Genomic DNA, 7,402 nt, shown 5'->3' with positions numbered 1-7,402 from the left:
AGCTAAATTATAAGAGAAGTAAACTATATAGGTTAATAAATATTGGTAAGAATTAGACTTTAGTATTAATAACCGTATATTTATTATTAAAAAATTCTAAACTACCGACAAACCTAATAATAAACTAGACTTCCTACTAATATACATCCTATATTGTATTAAGGCGATACCCGATTATTCGTATAAATTGGATTTACCCCCCGTATAATATAGAATAAGAGTATACTATATTAACCGACTTCGGAAATATCCGGAAAACCCCCTTCCTAACTAAATAAACAAAAACCCAATTAAGGAGATAATCGGCGATTAAGAGGAGTAGGAAGTAGAGAGGATTATTACTATACAATTAATTAATAGTAAATTATACTACTAAATAGAATAGAAAAATTAGGACCCCAATCCTATATAGTACCCGGCCTAAAATTTTAAAAATTCGCCGGATTTATTAAAAGCCTTCTATAACGCCAACCCGGAAAAGCCCGGCCCCCCGAAATATTTACGGATATAGAAGGGTACTTAATTAAAAAGGTTAATCCTAACGGATTATAAAAATAATAATACATTAGCGGGGGAAACGTAGGGAAAGCCGCTAAGAAGGTTAAACCGTTTATATAAATAAAGTAACTTCCCGAGGGTAAATTAAAAAGTAGGTACTATAGTACTATTTATAATAAATAATTTATAGAATTAATTAAATAGTATAACAGCGGAATTAAGGGCCCTAAAACTATATTATAAGCTACCCCGAAGGTATCCCTCCCCTATTTAGAAAGTGATTATAAAAGACTATAGGTTTAAATTATAATTAGGTTACTTCTTTTCTTTTTTACAATTCTAAGGGCAGAATCTTTATTGCGGGGGGGGTAATATTATAGCCTAGACCCGCTGGCCCATACCCAGACCCAAATTTATAATTGTACTATACAATTGTTATAATGCAAGCGATTTAATTGGTTGTAGATTAGATAAGGAGAGTAGTCCGGGCGCACTGGTTCTGGAAGCATATCTTCCAGCCCAGCGCCCGCACAACTCTTACCTTTTGTTTTACTCTTTAGTCGTAAATTCTATATTGAACGTCAACAACGCTGCAGCTGTGCCTCGCCCGTTACGTGCCCTCACAAATTCTAAATACAGCGAGCCGCCCGTTAGAATATTAGTATTATAATATTTATTCTTATAAACTCTAAATATAAATACGAAGCCGCCCGCTAGAATATTAGTATTATAATATCTATTCTTATAAATTCTAGTACAGATATAAAACCGGTATTAGATTTAAAGTACTAGCGTACCGCCCGCTAGAATATTAGTATTATAATATTTATTCTTATAAATTTTAATACGGATACGAAACCGGTATTAAATTTAAAGCGCTAGCGTACCGCCCGCTAGAATATTAGTATTGTAATATTTATTCTTATAAATTCTAATACGGATATAAAACCGGTATTAAATTTAAAAAATTGGCCAGGTTCCTAATTATTATTAAGATTATTATTCTATAGGCGTATGAGGTAGTGAGTTTTATTTTATTTATTAAGGAGTGCTACGCCGAATTTAAGAATATTAATAAATAGCTATAATTTATTATAATATTTAAATATAATTCTCCTCCCTATAAATTCCGTCCTTAGGACCTTCGTTTCTTTCTTCCGCCTCTTAATTCTATATATTATTTCCTCTACGAACCTTCCTTATTTATATTATTCCTTCCTAATCGCCCTTTTATTACTTTTGCTTTATTTTTTATATTATTCCTTCTATTTTAATAATATAATTTTTAATTATTTTCCTCTATTCTCCCTATTACTATCCGAATTATATACCTTCCTATTTTCCGCTTTTCTCTTTTATTTTCTTACGATTATCCTATTATTTATTTATTCTATCCTTCCCCTTTTAATTATCGCCTTTATCTCCTTCTTCCGTTTGCCCCCTCCTACTATTTATATAATTGCTTAACGTTTTATTTATTTTATATTATTTTATATTCGCCCGCTTTAAATTATATTTATTTATTTTAATTTATATTTATATAGGGACTTCCTTTTTTATTTATATAACGTCCCTTCCGCCTACCTTCTTCGTCTTTCTTCTCTTCTTCTTTTTATTTTTACTTTTATAATTATATTTGCTACCCCCTCTCTTAATTCTATAGTTACTTTACTTACCCCCTTACTTAAACCGCCTCTTATTATAAATATATATATTTTTATTATATATTTATATATTAATCCCTATCTCCCCTATAAGTCTAATTAATATATTCGCTTATTTTTTCCATTTTCTTCCTTTTTATTCTATTCTTTCCTTCCTTTTACTTTACGCCCGTAATTAACCTTTAATCAACTATTCCTTTTTTATCCTTTAATAATATCCATCCTTTTACTTATTTAGAATATAACGTTACTTTAGCTTAAACATTCATTAACGCCCTAGCCTTAAACTTATACAAAGTATTCTGTTTGATTGGTATGTATATTTATTAAATTAAAGGTACGTTATTTTCCCCTTATTACCTCTTCTATTTTTTTTTTTTTTTTTTTTTTTTTTTTTTTTTTTCTTTTTTTTTTACTAACGTCTTCTCCTTCCAGAGTTCAATGAGAGATCGTAGTATTTACTATCGCTACGCCGCTATATATTCGAAGTCTCCTATAGTATTTGCAACCTCTAAAACAATATATAGGATATAACGGCCGAAATTATACGCTTTATTAATATTGGTAGCCCCTTGCCTACCCCCCTTTTATAGTAATTATATTAATTTACAGCGGCGTTTTAGGTTGCGATATAAGTGTGTTTTATTAATAATAATCTCCCTATAATATTATTTAGTATATTCCGAACTAAGAATTTCGATTATAAGGGCTATTCGAAATTTAATTACTATAATATTAGCGATATTAACACTAATATTAATCCGGTAGCCCTTATTAGTAGTCCTATTACTAATAATAGTAACTCTCTTATAAATATTTTTATACTAAAATCTCTTATTTATATTACCCCTTCCCTTAGTTATAATTGGGGTCTTTAGTATTAGACGGTTAATAGGAGGTTAGTATTTATAGATAGGAAATTAGATAAATTATTAAAATTTATAAAGGAAGATTATAAGTAGATGGTATAAAGTAATATTTATAAATATTATTAATAAGCGTAGTAATACGTGGGAGTATTCCTCCTAAAGTTGTGGGTTTTAATTCTATATTAATAATAATAGACATTACTAAAGATTTTTTTATTTAGAGTAATAATAAAAAATGTAGGCTATATTTTATTTAGCGCCTTATTAATATTTTACATTAAATTAAATTACTTTCCCTTCTTATTTTTTATCCTATTTAGCATTTTTATTTTACATTTCTATTTTACATTTTTATTATTATATCCCTACTTTACGCCCTATATCTATATTTTACATTTATATTTTACATTTACATTTTATATTTTTATATTTACGTTTTATATTTACATCTTATATTTATATCTTACATCTACGTTTTATGTTTATATTTTGTATTTTACGTTTGCGTCTTACATCTACATCTTGTATCTACATTTTACATCTTTATTTTATATTTATATTTTGCGTTTCACGTTTATATCTTATATTTGCGTCTTACGTCTATATTTTGCGTCTATATTTTACGTTTCACGTTTGTATTTTACGTTTGCGTTTTGTATTTTACATTTGTGTTTTATATTTCTATTCTAGATTTTTAAATAATTACTATTCTCCTCCTATTATTTAATTAATTCTTATCGACCTAGTAGTCGGCCCGCCGCCAATACGCCGCCGCTATATTTCCTTAGCCTTATATTCTTTAAAAAGGTCCGGGTAATTTATATCCTCTTATAAAACCTATAAATTCTTATTATCCGGATACCCCTTCTATTTAACCTAGAATTAATATTAACGGCTAGATCTATAATACTTTATAATCGCCTCGACTTCGTATTAAATATTATCCTCTTTAATATTTATAATTTCCTTTCGTAGTACTATTATAGTAGGATTCCTATAGTACGGTTCTAATAGAATAATAAAGAATATTAGGTAGATTTAATAATATATAGAGAATATAAATTAGTATATTATTTTCTTTTTTCTAATAACTTTAATAATTTAGAAGGGTCCTAAAAACTTATTTACTAATTTGGTATTTAGGCGGTATTATTTAATATATTTCGTATTGAGTAAAATCTAACTTCCGACGTCGAATTTCTTTAATTTCTAAATTTTATTATATTATTTTATATACTTTTAATTAATAATCCCTAAGGCCGTTACAATTTTTAACCGCTTGTAAAATAATTTATTAATTTAATTAGTAATTATTATTAAAAGGATTATCCTCCGCCCTCGCTCTAGGTCCGCTGGTCCCCGAGGATAATATTTAAAAAGTAATTCTAAAGGGGATTTTCCAATAGCGGTATAGAAATGATTATTATATATTTATTATATTAGTATAATTTTTTCGGCCTAATCGACTTACTCTATATTATAGAAGATTTAGAAATATAATTTTAAATTCTAGTTTTACCTTTTTATTTATCTGTCTATTTAGGGGTATTAGGCTGTATTGAGGCATTTGTAGATATTTAAGAGTTTATAATAAGTTTTTTAAAATTAGTTTATAAAAAGGCTATTTCAGTTTAATATAATAGAATTTAGGAAGTTAAATTACTAGAAGATGTTTTGTTAGAAGAGGAATATAAATTATTAAGTATTAATTATCTTTTATATTGGGATATATAAGGCGTATTTAGTAAAACGGTTAATAATAATAAGAATTATATTATAGGTCCGATTAAATATAGGGTTAAATAATTTTAGTATTCCAGTAATAAAATTATACGAAATATTTTGCTAGGGGATAGTAAAGATAGGTAACGACTTTAATAGCCTATATAGTTAGTAATTACGAAGTTTAGCCTTTTAGTACGTTAGATATTTATAAATATGTAATTCGATATTAATTGTAATAGTAGGCTAGTAATAGAATTAATTAATACACTTTAATATTTTCCTCTAGCCCGGATATTTAATTATTGCTATATTATAGTAGGCGTAGAGTAGCTCGGCCTACATCCATTCTAAGATATAAATTTAATATTAATATTATAGAGTTCCGTCTTCCCCCATCTTTTAATTCTTTACCCGTCTCCTCCCTTCGCTATTCTTCTATATTTCTTCGATAATAAATAGGTCCTCCTTCTATATTTCTAATAATTATTATTCTAATAGTAGTAATTACTCTTTATTTTTTTATACCCTTACTACTATTATATACCTATTTATATTTTTTATAATAATACTTTTATCCTCCTTCCCTAATTTAGTAGCAGTTTTATTTACGAACTTTACCCTCTTCTTTGCTATTCTATCCTTTCTGCTATTATTTTTAATTTCCTTTTACTTCCTTCCTTCCCTATTTAATTCGCCTTCCTTTTATAAATTCTACCTTTCTTCCTATAATTCAACCCCTTCGTCTTTTAATACTTAACCTTCTTCTATTTTATTTATATTCTATTACTATTCCTTCTCTTTTATTACCATCCTTTAAATTTCCTTTTTAATTAAAATTACTTATTTTATTAGTATTTTCATTATTTAATTTTCCTTTATTACCCGACCCTTCTCTTCGCTCCTTTTAATAACCTTTATTAATAGGTAGTTGCCCCTTACTTCCCGTTTTTCTCCTTATAATTATAATTTCCTCGATAACCTATCTACTGGATTTAATTTTTTTAGATAATATTTAATCCTAAAATTATATACTATTAATTCTAATACTTACCGATTTTACCTCGCGCTAGCCCGTTTTTTTTTTTTCGAAAATATTATAGGTTTAAATAATCTATAATTATTAGGAACGGTTTATTTATATATAATAAATATTACCTTTATACTTTTAATACTCTTATAACCATTAATAGCTCTCTATCCCCAATTTTATACTTAATTTCCTCTAGTGATTTCTTTTTTAAAAAGAAAATTACCGGGTATTATTTATTATTATATAATTATATAAGAACTACCCCAATTATAAAATTTAATGCGTCTATTTCTATTTGGATTTATAACGCTGGGTTGAAGTAGTATAATATAGGAGCTTTTTAGAATAATTTTTTAAATTTTGCGAATATTTCTTCCACTTCCTTTATAAATTCGAATAGCCTTTATTTATTCCTTTTTAGTAATTCCGTTAAGAGCGTAGTTACTTTGGAATATAATATTACGAAGTATTAATAGAATTTTATAAACCTTAGGAAGACTTAAATATTGTAAATGTTTATTAGAACCTCCTATTCCGCAATTACTATTATTCTCTCTAGATCTATTATTACGCTTTTTAGGGAAATAATATATCCTAGGAATAATATTTACTTTATATAAGGGGGGATAGCTCAGTTAGGAAGATCTGAGCTTGGCCCCCTTTCGGTTTTATCCGAAAGGTCGTGGGTTCGAATCCCGTTCCCCCCCCCTTTTTATCCAGTTTTTCGCCGCCGGATCGGATAAAAAGATCTTCCCCGCTATCGCTTTATTAAATATTTACAGCGAAATTAAATGTAGGGGCCCACCCTAGTTTAAAACCCTAAGTATACGTAATTGGGTACGTATTAAAAATCTTATTCCAATCGAAGACGCGCCGGCCTCCCCGTTCCGCTAATAGGGTTTAAGAATTAGAACTCTACTTCTAAAATTTATTTTAGAACTATAGTTCCGTTCGGATAGAACCCGTCTAGTCCTATGATATTAGACTAATTAGTATTATCTTACTAAAAATCCTAGTTAATTAAAAGACGAAGATTTCAATTAAAGAAAATAAAACTCTACTTCCCTACCCCTATTTTAAAGATAGGATGAAAGAAGAATACCCGCTTCCGGAATAAAGAAAAACGCTACCGAAGCGTTAGGTAGGGAAGTAGAGCTTTAAGGAACCGACCAATTAGAAGCCGCGAAATCTACTAGGACTAAAAGAAATAATATACCGAAAGAAGAGACGAAAAAAATAACTAAGGCTCCCCGGGCCCCCTACAGTAAGGTGGGACGAAGGGTTCGGGTTAGGGTTAGGGTTAAATATAGAGAAGCTAAGGGTTTTCATCCGGATTTCAATAATACGGTTTTTCCCTTAGACTACGAACGAAGCAGCACCGCATACCCCCTAAGTAGACTAATATAGCTAGTTAGTGTGTATAAGACTAATATATATACTTTATATAAAATTCGTATTTGCCTAGGTTTATATAGAGGTTACGATTTTATAGCCGTTAAAGGACTTCCTTAATATAGTTAATATAGTTTTTTTCATTTTTATTATAAATTAGAATATTATTAAAGTAAATAATATATATAGTATTTATTAGCCCCGTTAATATATTATTAATATAC

At 28.2% G+C, this 7,402-nt stretch overlaps 1 non-coding gene across 1 annotated transcript; it reads left to right on the top strand.

Moving 5' to 3' along the window:
• The first annotated feature begins 6,406 nt into the window (after window positions 1–6,406).
• B0T23DRAFT_t64 lies at window positions 6,407–6,493 on the top strand. Its single transcript has one exon. It is a non-coding gene; the product is annotated as a tRNA-OTHER (tRNA).
• The last annotated feature ends 909 nt before the right edge of the window (window positions 6,494–7,402 follow it).

This window comes from Neurospora hispaniola, assembly GCF_033458365.1.
Source record: "Neurospora hispaniola strain FGSC 10403 chromosome Unknown B0T23scaffold_1, whole genome shotgun sequence".
Lineage (NCBI taxonomy): Eukaryota > Fungi > Ascomycota > Sordariomycetes > Sordariales > Sordariaceae > Neurospora > Neurospora hispaniola.
Note: the sequence above shows the minus strand (reverse complement) of the source record. Positions and strands in the feature narration are given on the sequence as shown.